The sequence below is a fragment of the Opisthocomus hoazin genome, chromosome Z (assembly GCF_030867145.1).
Source record: "Opisthocomus hoazin isolate bOpiHoa1 chromosome Z, bOpiHoa1.hap1, whole genome shotgun sequence".
NCBI lineage: Eukaryota > Metazoa > Chordata > Aves > Opisthocomiformes > Opisthocomidae > Opisthocomus > Opisthocomus hoazin.
In genome coordinates this window covers 77,906,137-77,924,212 of record NC_134454.1, presented here as the reverse complement: position 1 = coordinate 77,924,212, position 18,076 = coordinate 77,906,137, and positions in this window count along the sequence as shown.

Sequence of the window (18,076 nt, the reverse complement as noted above, 5' to 3'; positions counted from 1 at the left end):
GGCCTTCTTGGCCACCTGGGCACACTGCTGGCTCCTGTTCAGCCGGCTGTCGACCAGCACCCCCAGGTCCTTTTCCACCAGGCAGCTTTCCAGCCACTCCTCCCCAAGCCCGTAACATTGCATGGGGTTGTTGTGACCCAAGTGCAGGACCCGGCATTTCGCCTTGCTGAACCTCATACAGTTGGCCTCGGCCCATCAATCCAGTCTGTCCAGATCCCTCTGCAGAGCCTTCCTACCCTAGAGCAGATTGACACTCGCACCCAACTTGATGTCATTTGCAAACTTACTGAGGGAGCACTCAATCCCCTCATCCAGATCATTGATAAAGATGTTAAACAAGACTGGACCCAAAGCGGAGCCTTGGGGGACACCACTCGTGACTGGCCACCAACTGGATTTAACTCCATTCAACACCACTCTATGTGCTCGGCATTCAGTAAGTAAATTCTTTATCCAACAGAGAGTACACCCCTTCTCCCTGCACACTGTGCATGGAAATCTCAAAGGGAATCTGTTCTGGTGTTAAATGTGTCCTGCAGTCCAAATGCAGGCACAAGGCTCTGCACCATGGAAAGCCTGTATCTGCTTGTACGCTGCCATGTGCTGCCTGCTTATTTTTGCTCTTTCCCAGTAAGAAATGTGCCACCTCAGTCCTTGGCAGAGATGCTTCCTTTGGCTTGTTTTCCTTTTGCTTACAGTTTGCTGTTATCATAGATTACTTCAATGGGTGAAAAAGTGAGTTTTTCTTTGAAGGGTTGTGTTGGAAAGCTGTCTGTAGGAAGTACTACAGGCCTTGGTGTCCTGCCAGTTCTGCACACTGAAGTGACTGCTTTCGCTTCGATGGGAAATCCTACTTTTTATTCCCAGAAAGTTGCTTTAACACCTAAACATTTTTTCTTTTTTAATAACTCTGAGAGTCTGAATTACGTCCTTGTGGTTGGGAAGAAAAGACATTTTACTAGGGAAGCAACTTGTTATGACCTAAGGTAAAATGCCAGCTGCAATAAAAAATACTTTCAAGTGTCATTTGTATATTAACCAAGATTTAAAGAGGCACTAAAAAATGTTGGCTGTGTTTGCCAAAATCTGCCAAGCTTTTTATTCTGAGAGATAATCAGGCAAAAGGTAGCTTGTCTCTTTCAGACTAATGGCCTGGTGTTTGTGGTCAATACGCACTCATTGGGAGTTTTTTTAAGTAAGCATGATAAGCTTGGGCTCTAAAATCAAACCTGATTACACTCACAAGGTTTTTCTAGTTTCTCTTCGATGCAGACGCTGGATCGCGATGATCAAGCTTCACAACAACTTTCTTCCATTTTTCCCAAGGAGCTCACAAAGCGTTCTCATTTCCAGGGAGGGTGGGAAAGGAATGAAATCCAAGGGAAGTCTGGGGGTCCCAGAAGTATGTCTACAGGGAACACATATTGTTTCCCCATCAGCCCCATAGAGGTCATAGAAGAAAACAAGGATTAAGTCTTGCTTGCTCCCCTTCTGTTGCAAAACATCTTTTTAAATGTGGGCCAGTCATTGCAACAGGGAGTCTCTGGTGTTGCACTGCAGGAGCAAATGCTGAGGATGTTCATGCTCCATTCTCTGGAGATTGGCAGTAAGTCTTGTTTCCTTAAATCAAGAAGTTTCAGGAAGATCTCAGCTGTATTATAAAACAATAAAGATCTCTGCAATATCTCTTTTAAGCCTTTCTTTACCTTACACCAGTCCAAAGTGTCTGCTTACAAAACTCTGTCCAGACTTTCATTGCACGGGCCTGCTGTTGTTGCTTGAATGACACAAGTGTTGAGTGAGCCAGCAACTACGCCTTCAAGCTTTCTGTTCTGAGTCTGAACCTGAAGCAGAAGCAATGCAATTTTAAACCAGTGAACTTTCTTTTTTAAAGACTTCTACTGTTAACTATATATTAAATTGGATAAAGAGTAGGCTAAGAAACCTTCATGAAAACAGCACTATCTGCAGTCTAAATAAAACAGATGTCAAGCTATATTTATCTCCAGAAGGAAAAAAAAACAAAACACTTTGCCGTTCTGTTGTCAAATGCAGTCTTACGAAAGATGGTGAAGCTTTTGAATGACACGTAAACAAGTTGAGATGGGAGGAACTGCTTCTGTGTTTTTTTGGATCTCAACTTTTCTACCTGTAATACCAGAAAGGAGGATAGTACCAGAAATACCAGAAAGGGGGAAAAGGAAGGAAATGCTGTTGTTTAATTATCAGTTTGTCCTTTTTCTCTAACACTCCTCACCCATAAACAGGAAGTTAGTTTTAGTTTGGATGCAAGAAATTCTCAGACATAGTTCTAGGTCATGACTATGTAATGAGATGTCTCTTCCTCCACATGCTTCCAGCTCTGGAGTTCACTTCTCCCTTTGGCCTTTCCAGCCATTTAGAAGGCTTTTCTCTGATTACCCCTGTCAGTTATTCACCCCAAATCCTGCTGAAATTCAAGGTCTGTTCTGTGTTGTGACAATGGCTGTTGTAGGCTGCACTATCCACTGAGTTACATACAGGACACTTATCTTCTGAGGAATTTCATAATTAGAAATCACTTGAGCTCAGACAACAGGCTTGGGAGTGGGCCTGTCTCTAATTAACTGAAATTTTTTTCTTTCCTTTTTCACTTATAAGACAACTTTCCTTCACTTTTCCTCACACTGACAGAGCATGAACTCTTTGTGCCAGAATACAGGGTTTTTTACCCATTCGTTCTCAACGATTTAACAAAAAACTCGAGGCTCAAGGAAGCTGACACACAGACAGTGCCACAGCACATTACAGCATCAGCTCAAAAATGTTTGCAAAGCTTTTGAGAGAACAGGGGCTCATTCCTGGCAGAAGCTAAAGAAACTGGTTCGGTGCTTGAATAAAGCAGAACATACAACTAAACTTCTGACTGAGAACTGTGTTGGCCTTAGCTGTACATTCAGCTCTCAGTCTATGTGCTAACACCCATAGAAAAAGTAGGTCCTGAGTGTATATATAACATTATTAGAAGAAAAAAAACAAGAGAGGGGAAATAAAGAAAAGAGAAAAGAGCAAAAACACAGAGGGAGGAAGAAATTGATTTTTGCAACAAATGCTAGTGAAAGTAGTGCAAATATCGCAGCTGAGGCAAGAATAATGCTTCTGAAATCGCTATATAAATGTGTGTTAGCAAAGAAGTACTGAAATTAGGAAGCACAACCTTAGCAAGAAAAAGGCAGATCGTTTGAACATCCTTTATAACTTTAATTTCTCCTGGTCCCATAGATAGAAGACTTGGCTTACCTTTATACTGCTAAATAAAACAGGATGACCATCTGTGCTCTGGCCCTGAGATTACAGATGCACTTCATCCATGTGTCACTTGTCTCTGTTTCTCTCTGGGTCCCACACAGGGTTCTTCCAGCCTTAAACATAGTTACTCTTTTCTCTGTTTTTCTGTTCCATCTTCAAGTGCTTGAACTGAAGTGGGGACTGTGTTACGGGACACTGGTGGGGTATTCTCATTGTCTGAGACCACAGGTGTGCACTGCATGTGGGGCGTGAGGGCATGCAGGGTGCTTGAGGCTGCCAAGTCCTAAAGGAGAGCACTGGGGGACTTTGTCGAGCAGAGGGAGACATATAAGGTGCAATTTCACCCAGACTCTTCTCTGGGAGGTGATAATTGGCCTGGGCTGAGATGCGTTGATAGTGAGTCAGCCTGGGTGATCAGCAGTCTGGTACGCAAGCTCACTCCCTGACCCTTTCTCATGTAGTAATACAGACATAGCAGAAATGCCTTTTAATTGCAAAAAAAATTTGTCATTGGCTATTTTACTGTACATCAAAAAATCACTCAGTGAATTAAAACAGGTCTTTTTTGGCACTCAGTCATGAGAATTCAACATGAGGACTAAGAGTACAGATAGTTCTTGCTTTTGCATTAATGTTTGCCAGCAGAAAAGGCCTGGCAGATTAAGAGAGAAGTCCTGTCTCATCTGCCCCACTGTCTTCATCTGGAGCGTGTCCCAGCAGGCCTGAAATGTTTAGGAGGAATTTTGCTACTGACTGCAATAAGGCTGGGACCAGCCCCCTGTGCTCCTTGGTCTCCTCTGCATATGAAAAGTGTTTCTTGTTCAACAGGTGGGTGTTTTGCCAGTCATTGATAAGTAAAACCATTGGAGGAAAGTAGGTTTTGTTACTACAATAGAGCTTGATAAGTGTGAACAGAGTCAGTCTTTGTCAACAACATGTTCTTTCCATACTGTGCTTCTCCAGGTGAAAGCTAGCCCATGGCTCAACATTAAGCATATTCTGTAAGCATTCAGTTCATGTGCATGTTTCACACCTTACAGTGTGAACAAAGAAAGTATTATTTTCAGCTGATGCAAACATAACTCCTGCTATCATCATTTAGGAAGGTGTTTCTTTACATGCAAAGAGAACATTTTGCTGAACAATATGAGAACGCTTTGAGCAAATGTTGATGCATTTCAATGTATGCATCCTCTTGTTACCTTTGGCATGAAAATTATTCCAAGAGCTGGAATGGAGACAGGGAGAGGAAGCTCTATCCTTTGCACAATCGCTATTCCCTGACCGCAATGTTCTCTGATAAAGAGGGATGTTTCAGACATGGTATCAGATCACCACTCTTGGTAGGACTTCTTCATGATGCCAAAACAAATAAGACTGGAAAATTGCTAAAATCAACAGGATCTTGCCTTAATATTGCAGGCAAATCCTTGTCAAAAGTCCAAGTCTGATAGAGCTGGAAGTGAAATGCTGAGTTTACCCATATAAATGAAGCAGTGGAGGCCAGACACATTTCAGCCCAGAGGGGCTCTGCAGGGTAAAGTCTGACAGCTCCTCCTGCTGAGACTACACTCAGAGCTGCTACTTGTATTTTTGTGGTTCACTGAAATTGGGGCAGTGATTGCAGAATGAAGGCCAACAAATCCGTGGTGCAGTCACTGCCAAATCACGAAGTGAGAAAATGTGAAAAATCAGTACTTCTCCTTGGCAAAAGTCAGTGTGGGCAGATTCTATGGTACCATCACAGGTCAGCGTGACTTTTCGTTAAGCATAAAAACTGCTCTTCATCTGACAGCTGAAGACTTGAAAAACTGAAACATTAATGAAAAGATGAGGGCTCTGTTCCCACCTCCCCACCCTTGTTCAAATCACTTCCAATATGGCCATCCAACACTGAACCACTGCAGGGAGGATTTGGGTTTTGCTCACTGACGTAGAACATCTTATTATAAGCGATTCGTGCTGGTTGATGAGGCTTATTCCCGTTGCCAGAAAGACTCTGGCAGATTTGTCTTCTGAGAAAACAGAGTTATTGTCCACAGCCAGAAAGCAAAGTTTCACAAAATTTTACTGAAGTACAGTGAAGCACTTTAGAGTTAAATTTTGTACATAATCAGACTGAAAAAAAGACACTGATAAGACATGTACTGTAATAGACGGTTACTGTTAGTCACTGCTCAGAAATAAGTAGAGTCATTATGGCTGAGTAGCAGAGGTTGAGGCTGTGTGTTCCTACTCCCTATTGTTACTCTAAAGAGGAGATGTCAGTATCAAATGAGACTTTATTTAAGGGTTCCAAGGTTGTACTTACCAAGAAGTGAGAGGTACACACATTAAAAAAACCTCATATGCCGACAGGATCTTCTTGTGATGGGGAAGGCAGAAGGGCTGTGCATCTGTTGGCTACAGCCCTGTAGTGCAATGCGGCATCTCAGCGATAACAGTGGGAATAATGTCTTATTTGCTGCCTCTCAAATCCATGCATGAAGGACATTTCTGAACTATAAGATTTATCTATGGTCACTTTCTTTGACGGGAGCTGAACGTCAGCAGCATTAAGACCTCCTGTCAGGAGGCCTGGGGACCTGCAAATACAGCGAGGGGCAGAGAAGGCAAAATAAAACTGGTGTGATGCTGGGTTCTAGGAACCACCACTGCTTGGTCCTTAAAATCAAGGAATGGAAAAGCAGGCAGCCAGTTGGTTGCTTTACCTGCCTGACAGTCCAGGCTGGGTCGTAGGCATCACAGAACAGAAGAGGTTTGATCTTTGCCATCTGCTAATGTTCGCAGGTCCAGGCAGTGCAGGACACTGAGGGATTAATCTGGTTTGACAAGACAGATCACAGACTGTAGGCTTTAGTATTTAAAATCTTGTATTATGATTATAGCAGGGGAAGAAGTAAGGAACTGTGCCTTTGAAGAATGATAGCATGCACTGTTTGGAACTGGATCTTGTGTTATGCTGAACTCGTGCTATAGGATGCTACCAGAGGACTGCAGTATCCCAAGAAACAGGTCTCTCTGGGACTCCTTGGCTCCGGCTGGGCACAGGTTTCCCATTACTTTTGAAACTTGTCAATTTCCCAACATTTGCATGATTTTAAAAAATTTTGTCTCAGTAAATCAACATGAACACGGCCAGTCTTACATTTATTGTACCCACAAAGTTCCTGCTCTGTCACAGACCAGGAAGTGTAGTTTGAAGCTTTACATTATTAGCAAGTCTCTTGCAAGAGCCAATGCAAACAGTTATGTGAGATCGTACAAACCCACCAGCTAGACAACAGCCGAACTACTGAGTGAGGTTACTGTCTCATGCACGGTGAAATGATAGGATGATCCTAAAGTTACCATGCAGTTAGTGAGATTGGCAAGCAAATAGTATCTTCCTTGTGATACCGTGAAAAGCCGGAATTGAAGACTCAATAGTCGGCAGACTATTAAGCAGGTATTCTTTATTGCGGCGCCGGGCACACGGGGGATCTCTCCTCCAAACGTGTGCACCGAAGAGACACAGTTACTAGGTATTTATGCTATGTTAACATACATATTCATTACATTTCCAAGAAATGTTTATCATAGTAATGGCTTTTCCGAGAATTCATTAATATATGGTAATGTCCATCGCACATGTTTGTCTGGCGTGTCTCGGCAGGGGTCTTCAGATTATCCTGCAGCCTCCTTATCTCTGTAGTTTGCATACCTGTTCTCGCAAGGCCCAGGCGCCTAAAGGGATTATTCAGGAGTCCCTTGTCTTCCAACCGTCCCAATTATTCACAAAGAACCAAGACTTGTTTCTGACCACCTGAAGTGATAACATCCCCTACATGTTACATTTGTTACATTTACAGTTATCACTTGGAAAAAATGACACATCTGTGCACAACCATATGGCTTTCTGAGTGCTGTGGGTTATCCATGTACTGCTTGTTCCTTGTCTCAGGTTAAGATATACAAATACTTTCAGATGCCACCCTTTCATCCTGATAAAACTGATTGCATTCCAGTGTCATCTGATGCAGCCTTGCTGGGTCGTGTCTTGCATAGCAAAATTCTTCATGGCTTCATTTTACCAAAAGTACACAAAAATGAAATGAATTGTGTCCATCATTGCTGGCTCTGTCATAGCTTGTGTTTTTCATGGAGACTCCGCATGACTTTTTGATAGTACAGGAGACAGAAATGGCAGCTGTGTTGCCATTCCTCTCCCACTCCCTTCAGTCATTTGTAAATGCAGACCATTGCCCTGTACTTTGCATCAACGCAGCTCTGATGATGACAGTACAAAAGGTTTGCCTTTTTGTGATGGATTTATCTCATGACTCCATCAATGTCACAGACCCTGCAAATGAGACATATGAATAAGTATTTATTCAAGTATAAGTATTTATTCATATATCATTATGAATGGGAAAAGTGCTAGCGTGAGTGTTGGCTGCAAACTAGGCCTAGAGTCTTTAGAAGTGTTGGGTATGCCTGTCCTTATATTTTGGAGAAAGCATTAATATGCTTCTTGAAACATATGCTGAAAGGCAGTTTTTCAGTTTGCAGAGGAGGTCAGTAAGTCAAGAAGAGTGCCTGTTATTTTATGGGAATGCAGAGCCATGTTAGCACTTGTAGTCACCTGAGGAACAAAGCATATACATCTGTTCTGGCTACGTGTACATGATGTGGGGAAAGTCGTAAGGGAAGTGGCTCCCTCCATGCTCCAGTGCGTTTATGTGACAGTTGCTCACCTTAGTTCCATCTATTCATAGCAAACATATTTTTTCAGTTCCTATAAAAAGAGAGAGAAAACAGAGATGATGTAGTGCCTGAATTTATGGATGAAAGCATTTTGTCAGTTCAAACACACTTCAGACATGAATGGCAGATTTCTTCGCTTGACTGAAATACTGTTCCAGAGATGGAAGTCAGGAATAATTTAATCAAATTCCCTATTTTGAATTATGTATTTAATTGATAAAAATGACACTGAGTTTGAAAAGCCTATACTCGTTCAATTTTTTGTGTTTCCCAATGTTTCATTATTTTTTTGCTTACTGGAATCCAGAATGTATGCTGTAAATAAAATCAGATAACTTGAAGAGTAAGTGCGTTCTGCTTAGAAAGGAGACTGAATTGACGTTTGAGAAGCTTACTTTGCTTTAAGAATCTGTTTATCCTCCCATGCGATTCAGTGGCAAAACTTCCACTCATGTAATGTAGGACCAATACCAGAGACAAGAGAGCAGCAAAAGGCTTTTACAAAACAGTGGAAATACGATGCAGAGAAATATCAGGACACTCAGTTGATCTCTCAGTGAATGGAGCAAAAACAACAAATGAAAGCTGATCTTTCAGGGAAAAAAAAGTCTGTTTGGAAAAGGATACATCCTGCAAAAGATATCTCACTTAACAGGAGAAAGCTGTGCATTATGGAAGAAAAACTGTCTGCTGAGAGTTAGCAGGACACCAATATCTGTGAAGCTGAACTGTGGAAATGAGTGTGTGATGCTCTAAACACTTCATAAGAGATACAGTGGAGCGGTCAGGGGCTAAATGCACTCGTCTTTTAGGATGGAGTCCTCTGTGGCTTTGGGAATGTCAGGTAGTGCCTGGGAAAAAACACAGGCAGCTTGAGGAATGCAGTGAAATTTGTTTCTTTCATATCCTGTAGGAGAAAAATGTGGGGTTTTTACCGCAGTTGTTTCTACGGTCTGTTAAGGCTTGTTTGTTGTCAAAGAGTTTCCTTTGTTCTGCATCTCAAAAAACCCGAAACAAAGACCTCTTGTGTTCTTTTGGGAACATATTCTCCTCTCAATGCAAAGCAGTTGTGGGAGTCCAGTTTCTGCAGACTTGTTTAGAACAACCCCAAACCTTATGATCCTGCATGTGCTTTGCCTTCTACATTTTAGAACGGGGAAAGGTCATCTTATTGCAGACAGTTTAAAGCCGTAACAAAATGTGGGCTCCGATTTAATTTGAGAACGGAAAGCGAATGGTATTGTAAAGCTGAATGTTTATAGGAAAGAATGCTTTTCCTTTTCAGCCTTCTTCTTAAGTCTGAAATTTGTAAGAGGAAGTTCAAAGGGGATATACACATTAGTTCCTACTTGGTTATTTTCCATATGTGAGGTCAGTAGATTTCAGCGGATTAGTCCGGGTTCCTGAACAGCTGAAAAGTTTTGAAATCACCTTCCTGAGGTTTTGAAGTAGGGTATTTTAGTTTGAAAAGAAAAAGATCAGTTTGAGCAGGCTTCCTGCATTGCCTGTTTACTCAGAAAGTGAGAGTACAGTGGTCTGAAATGGGAGATGAATGTAATTAAAATCATTTACAGCTTCTTCTAAAGAATGTCCATTACGACAATGATTTAGAACTTGTCAAGCTTTTAATAACCAGCATACCTTTCAATAACCTTGAGGTACTACCTCCTTCTACACTGCTGATAATATTTGAAACCTTTTGGTTTCAAGGCTGATTTATTTTTTCAGGGATATTTTCAGTATGCCTAAACAAAAGGTCCACTTTAGTGGAACCTGGTTTTGTAAAAAGACCCCAGACAGTATTTTCCTTGACAAGGAACAGTAATTTATCTAATGTTGTGCGGTTGCAAAACATTTTTCTCATAAAGACTTGGTTCAGGTAGATAGAATCAGAAATATTTGCCATTTGCGTTTAGATACGCTTTTCCCAGCTTCAGTTTAGAAGTGAACTGAAGTGAAGGGTCCAGGTTTAATACTTAAGTTGATTTATCTCAAAATCTGTAAGCAGACTTTCCAAAGATTTTGAATTAAAAAGCAAGCATAACAGAGGGCAGGTGCAAAGAAAGATCAGGGAATTGCAGTGAATCTAGTTTCACCAGTGTTTTCTTACAGAAATACACTTCATAAACATGGATATGATGGAGATGTTCTCAAGGGAAGCATTGAGTTAATATATTAAATAGCAAATTTCAAAATAATTGATCTGAAAGTTTTTGGAGATGCTGGGGCTGTCAGAAGTTCTGGGGATGTGTTCTGTAAATTAGGGTCTTCCCACTGCTGAAAATATATTTGGACGGACCTACAGAGGTTAAGCTGAGGCTTGAAAGGTGCAATCTGGGTTCAAAATATCTTGGAGTGCTGAGCAGTGCCTCCAGGAAAAATAGATACTGAGTAGCATCAGTTGTGAGTAGTTGATTAGGAGCACTGTTAACTTGCTTGCTTTTAAGGTCTGCAAATCCCAATCTCACTAGCGTTTTTTTCCTGCACAGCATTCTGTTTCTTCTGAGTAATCATCTGAGATAGTTCATATCCAGTGTACTGGTGTACAGCACTACATGCTGAATATTTGTAGAAGGAAATGTACTTTGCCATTTATATTTTATGTACTTGTAATTAGTTTGTCTGTTAATATATAAACAAAGGAAAGGAAGTGTAAAAATCCTAGCTGATCTTCAATTTCAACCTAGCAACACCTCTCTGCATATACCTAATCTGAATCTAGTGAGTCTGCTCAAAGGCTTCTTGTTAAACCTGTAGTTGAGACTCTTTCTAGATCTGGGTTTAGCTTTGATAACAGGGATGGCCCTTAACTATGGCAAGCCATCTGTCTTTATGACCAGCTGTGCAAATTTTCCACCTGCACAGAAATGGCACCTGATGCTCACTGCCTTCACAGCACAACTGCTCCGAACATAAACATAAGATGTATTTAACGGATGCATTAATATACAGGTTTATTCATGTCTATGAGCCATTACCTGCAAGGTATATCATAAGGAATTTCATAAATAATTCACAGGTTATACTTACCTCAAACCAGAGATTGTATTATTGGTGTTCTATGTGCATAGGCACCTCAGTTCTATGTGAGCTCTGACCTGTTCCGTGATAATAAATTTTAATTTATTAATTGCACAGTACAATCCAAAAGTGCCACATAAAAGAGTTCTTGAGTTCTCTAAATTTCTTGCTAGAAAGAGTTCAAATGTACAGTGTATAGAAAGCAAGGGGTAGAAATCCAGGTGTACTTCATCCAGTAGGTAAAATTGTGGCTTCTTCCTTGTCTTCATAGGATAAAATGTACCCACCACATTTTGCCTTCTCTTGTGATCCTGCAGTTCATTTAACTGTTTATTTGGAGAAGCCTGAAGTCTTACTAAAACCTCAGCGGTTTTACACAAGAACTCCAATGCTATCACTTCAGGGACAGATTAAACAGTCCTTTCTTGTGCTGGTTTTATTTCCATTGTTTCTACTAACACTGCTAAACTTAGGATCGACTCTGAAAATGAAAAGAGGTGACAGTGACACTATGTTTTGTCATTTTTCCCTTTTTCCTGTTCCTTAATGATTGCTGCTGAAACAGTCTCAGATCACAGGTAAGAAAGGGTTTCCCTTCTAACAACCCCGCCAGTGTGAAAAATATTGCAAAGGCAAATATAGGAAGTCATGGGCAGCATTCACCTTCTGTGCTTATGTTAGAGGCTGCTCTCCCAGGCTCTACATGCCTTCAGCGGAGTGAAGTGAGGTCCTTCAGGTACCGGTTCATAGCTCCTACACCAAGACTTTGCTTTGTGAAGTTTTCCTTGAGCTCTTGCTCCTCCTGAAGGAGGACCCTTCCTGTTTCCAGGAAAAATGGTGATGACTGTCCCACTGTCCAAACTTCTGTCCACTTTCTTCCAGTAAGGCAAGTATTAGATGACAAAGTCATGAGGAGTGTAGGGCAGATTGAAGCCTGGAGCAATGCAGTGCTGCTGCTTCCAGTGGCTGCAATCAGCTTTGGATCAGGTCATGAAACCACCCCAGACAAAAACTTCAGGCAAGCATAAGGTTTTGTCCTTGTTCAAGCAACATTTGAATTGGCTTCACTCACTGAGGGATCAGGCAGTTGGTTTTCCAATGTATCTATCTGGAAACTTTTATATGAGGTGAAGAGATTAATGCTGAATATCTAAACCAAAAGAAATAAATTTCCAAGTCAGTGTAAAAGATATAAAATTATTTTGTTCCCAGTTCCCAGCTTCATCTGCACAAATGTCACATCATTGGCCCAGACAGCAATTTGGCCAGCCCTAGCACAAAGCTGTGTTTTTAAAAGTGTATGATATCTCTGCAGTTACCATTCTTTTCCTGGAAGAGAACAGGTTTTTTGTCTCATTACCATGATCAGAAGAAATTACACCATGCTGCTATACTTTATAAACTATTTTCATTTCTTGGGTTTTGTTAGTCCAACAGCTGTCTCCCAGCACCACTCTCCTTACCAATGTCAGTGCTTCCGTCACTCCAGTCTTCAAAGCAAGATAAAGATATCTTTTTCCTAAATAAGCTTTAGGTTCCAGGGAATGAGTATGTACATAGGATTCTGTCCAATTCAAATCAAGTTTTCACCTTGCATAGGCTTGGCTCATCTGTGTAAACTCAGGTGTCACCGAGGGAGAACAAAAAGTACCCTATGGAATATGTCTTATTAGAAAAAGATAGTTCCCAGCATAAATGAGATTTTCTTTTTTCTCCAAATCTTCTTCATAGAGTCACCAAAGAAAGGCAAGTTCAGCAGTAAAAGTCATGAAATTTACAGCTCTGTCTGTTCTTAATAGTATATTGAAAAGAATAAGGCTACTGGACGAAGTTATTCAGATGAAAACATTCCTGGATAGAGTCAGTTGAAAAGACTGATAGTTAAAGTTGTGCCACTCTGCTATGCGCTACTCTAAAATGTTGCTCTGTTTTCCTTGGAACACCATTTACAACACGGGTGATGTATGATCGTTAGAAGAATGTTTGACATTTCTCTTTCCACACAGTTCTATTGGATTCCAACAACAGGTCACAGTCTGAGCAGATTTTGAACCTTTTTTGTGAAAAGAAAAGCTAGATAAATTGTACACAGTTATCCTGTCTGACACAAGTGTAACAGGCCAGCTTCTCCTCTAGTTCCAATAAATGTCACCTGCCTTTATTGCTAAGTGGAGAACCAGTTACATTAAGATTTCCTTCTTGTGATGGAAATATTGAATGTTTATGCACAACCAAACCAAAATTCTCCTAAGAGTGAATCTTTGAGGTTGCACACCCTGCCCCGCCCCGGTCTGAAACTTAGTGACTGTGATGTAGAACTGTACTGTGATTATTGGTTAGGTTGAAAGCAAAGGCTTGATTTAAATCTATTTTTCGTATAGTTTTAAAAATTAAATCAGTTTGTGTGGAATCCAGATCCAGAAACAATATTGTTTAGGGAAAATAGGCACTTTTTGTATGCTTCTTTCTTCATAAAACTCACCGCAGGTAGCTAAGTTTTGTTGTCTCTCTGCATTTTCATGGTACAAGAAAAGACTTTCTGCCTGTATGTAAAACATAGTGTTACTATTTTTAAAATTTCTTCAACTTGTAAATCTTGATTATCACTTCAGTTTTCGAACATTCCTAACTGTTTTATAGATTTTAGACGCTCTACACAATGACTCTGTTAGGAACACTTAAATTATAATTTAGATGATCTACTCACTCAGTGTACAGACCAGTTTCATCTGAAAATTCTTAAATTCTTCCCACTGGAAATTAAATACTGTCTTCTATGTTATTTCTTTAGAAGGTTTACTTTTTCAAATGTTTAACTACTGCATATGGTAATAATATAAATCATCAATCACTTATCACAAATATTCATGGAAAATCTGATTCTGTACTGAGCTGTATTTTGTCAAGACTTGGATAAATGTTAAATTTTGTTTTCTTAACTGTAGCCAGGAAAATTAACATCCTCTTTAGAAACTCATTTGGAAGATTTGTTGCATGAATTAATTTTTTTTGTCAAATTACAGACAGGGTAATTTGTTACATATTAAACACTGCTATACTACTCATATGGACATTTGTGATTTCAAACAGGCTAGAAAACCACAATAAATTAATTTTAATTAAGAAGTTAGGTTGACATCTCCCTGTACCTGAGGCCAGAGCACACTAATAAATAAACAATCTCCCAATACTGATTTTAATAATTATTGCTTTTGATTTTCATGTTCTCAGGGGTAGATATGCATATGAACTAGGAGCAAACACCGTTGTTTGCATTCATACTGCTTAGCATGCGTGTCCAGCTAAGGATTTTACAGCTCTTGGTTAGACCTTGGGAGTCTTCTCCTTGCATGGCGTCCTTATGCACAAAAGCAGGCTCTCAAAGCCAGTGGAACACTTGCATGTACAAAAATTTTTGGTAGCTTGCCTAAGTGTGAGAGTAAGGACTAGCTCCAGCCTGCTAAATGCAGTAGCTTTGGTTTAATAGATCATTCTTTGGCTGACTTTTAGACAAATGTGACTGACTGTACTTATTTTCATTCTTAAGGATGCTGAATTCTTCACCAAGAAGCTTGAAGAGCATATTTTGGTCTTTAAGGCAATGGTAGCTTGCAGAGTCCATAGCACAGCTCCTTTACTGCTTGATATCTAGTTGGGGCAGTGGTGCTTTACTCCAAATAAGGGCAACTGCGGTCTTGTTTTCTCTGTCAAAAGTTGCGTGAAGAATGATACACCTGTAACTAACTGCTACTGATGGATCTATCTGAGGAAAGCTACAGGTGAGGGGTGAGCAAGAGATGTTTGCTCTAGCTTCAGAAGAGAACCATGTAGATGAGTTACATCATGCTTTAAAGGGACTTGGGCAATGGCATGAGTACACTTCAGCCGTGTTTACTGCAGAAACTATGTTTTCCCTGCTCAGAGCTACTCCTTCCCCCTCCTGTTGCAGACAGTTGTTGCCTTCCCTTCTCTCTCATGGTGGTAATTCTGTAACTTTTCATTCAAAATGGGTGAGTTTAGCGGAAGACCTGCCATTTACAGTACTTCAGCCTAACCTCGATTTTCTGCCTCTGTAATCTCTCCAGCTGGAGAGGGCTGTCAGCTCTCTCAGTGAAAGTTCCCATCTCAGTGGTGGTGTTTTGCCAGGATCCATCTTCTCATTAATCTCTGAAGAGATCTGGCTTACTGTCCCATGTTTTTGAATGAGCAAAACTGATGATTCTTATTGAATGGCTGACACCTTCTTTTTAGGTTTGACTGGAAATAGAAAGCTAATGAAATTTGGTGGCTTTATAAGGAAAGTATTAGAACTGAGGAAATTAGACAGCTTTTTATTAAAATAGATTCAGAATCTTAGATGTGTATTATTTATTGTTCTTTATAGACCTAGCGGATTGATCAGTTACCTCTGTCCTTGGAGAATCTAAAAGTCAAGAAGTTGTTAAAGAGAGGTCGTGGTTCTCCCTACAGGTAGCTGCATTTCAGGTGATGAATTCTTTCGGACAAGGACTTGATCTTCATTACATTTATTTGTGGCTGTGCAAACAACATGCCATAATTTAATCCATCTGTTTTGTAAAGTGTTTTGGAAAGTACATGTGAAGTGCCTTATTAGTACCAGATAATGATTTGTTTTTATGGCTTCAATGATGTTTATTTTGCTGCACATGGGCTGTGTGACATAATGGATGTCACAGGCTCCCTTGCAGCTTTGTGACTCCCTACCGCTAGCCACTTCCTCAGGACCTGTATGACATTAATAGGTAATAAAATAAAGAGCTCATTTTACCTGAATTTCAATTTAATTAATGACATTAAACATGTGAATAGTTCCCTTGAAGTCTGTGGAAACACTCTCTGCTTTTAAACTCCTAAACATGTCTAACTACCTCACCTTACTGAATCAATTACTTTAATAATCCTGTGTATAAGGAATACAAAGAACAGTGAAGGTGCTCTTTAAATGGATCATGTAGCACTGCTACATGTGGAAAAGATGGGAAACAGCCAGGCTGAAAATGTAGCCAAAGACAAAACATTCCTCTGGTGATGTGTGGTAAGTGTTAGCTGACGGTATTCAGCACCTCACAGGATCAGGCCTTGTATGATTAAATTGCTGTACAAACCCATGGTAATAGATCCTTGAATAACAAAATGAAAGGGGAGATAGGAAAGTTGGATGGGAACAAAATTAGCTCAGTGTGTTAGAAAGATTGTTGTTTGAGTTCCCAGTATTAAAAGGCTAGGTTCACAGTACGATGACTGAATTAAGCAGCAGCGTTGTTCTGGCCTGTTATTTGGTGGGAATGTCAACCTGAGAAACAACACTGCGGTATGTACGACTCAGGTCAGACACATCTCTGATTTCTGATGATTTTTTCTCTTGGGTGGTGTTTATTTTCTTCCCTGAATATATGGTAATATTTGGATTTATTCAATCTTGTGGCAGTCTTGTACTGTTTATTCTAATGCTTCTTGTTGAACCTGACCCACACATTATCCCTTCGTGTAAATAAGCCATTTAGACCTAAGCCCTAAATTCTCTGCGTAAGGCTGAGTGAGCTGGACTGAAGGAAAACAATATGTCCTCACATGGAATGGAGCACAGAACAAATGTTCTCTGACCTCGAAGCAGTACTTGCCACTCTGGGTAGCAATGTCTCTAATGGGAGGGTGCACACACAACTCATCTCCAGTTTCTTCCTTTCCCGGATCCCACGAGGAGAAGCAGCCTGTGCCAGGGCTGCTGTGCCAGTGAGCAGAGGGCTGTCTGGGCATGTGGAGCTTGGGCTTCTCTCAATGTTATGCCTTGCACGTTGGCGGTGACACCATTCATCTTTTTCCAATGTTCTTCTAACAAATGGGCTCACGAGATGTCAGAGACTGATTGTGACTCTTCATTTCATTCCTGTAGGTTGTTGCTTATGTCTCTGTTTGATAGGTCTGGGTGTTAACTGTTAGCATGGTCCTTACACATGGATAGGCTTGGACAAACCTGTTCATCTGGGAGTTTAACAAAAAATTAGAAAACAAATGACTTATTTGGAGCAACCTACAGGAAATGTATATGTCCCCTGTCAGAAACATGATCTTTGTAGAGAGGGTGGGTACCTATGTGTTGCAGTCTGGGCTCTTTCAGCAAGAGAGACTTGTTTTCCACAGAAATGTAGGAGCAGCCCCTCTCGCAGATAAGGCTTTTTTATAGTAGATATAAAAAGAAAAAATAAATTACAGACATTTCACAGGTAAACTTTCTTTCCTGTTATAAACTGTCACTTTTATCAGGCTGTAAGTAATGCATCTTGGAGACCCTGGGCCAAAGCAGGAATTATAATTGGTTCATCTAGCTTGGAGGTGTCACCGAGGTTAAATTGGTCTAAAGCACTTCCGTGAAGAAAAACAAGACAGGTCATTGTCATAGGAGACTCTCTCCTGAGAGGAAGAGAAGGCCCAGTGTGCACACTGGATCCACTTCTTAGAGAAGTTCATTGCCTAACTCATTAAAGATGTGAAGAGAAATCTGCTTACCCTGGTACGGCCCTCAGATTACTATCCATTATTGATTTTTTCAGGTAGGCAGTGATGAAGTTGCAACAAGAAGTCCATTGGCATTCAAGAGAAGACTTCAGGGCCTTGGAACAACTGATTAAGGGATCAGGAACACAAGCAGTGCCCTCTTCTATACTTCCGGTCACAGCGAATGATGAGGGAAGAAACAGGAAGAGCCAGCAGATCAACTCCTGGCTCCAAGCCTGGTATCATTGGCAGAATTTTGTTTTTTTTGGTACTGGTTGATTTGCATGACACCAGGCCTGCTAGCGACAGACAGGGTACACCTGGCTCAAAGCAGGAAAAAGATCTTTGCACAGGAGTTAGCAGAGCTTATAAAGAGCTTTAAACTATATTTGAAGGGGGAAAGGGATAAAACCAGACTCGCTAGAGGTAAGCCTGGGGGCAGCATGCCAATGTAAGACGGATGGTGTGCTAGCGAGGTCCTTCAGTCTGCCATCTCAGTGGACTC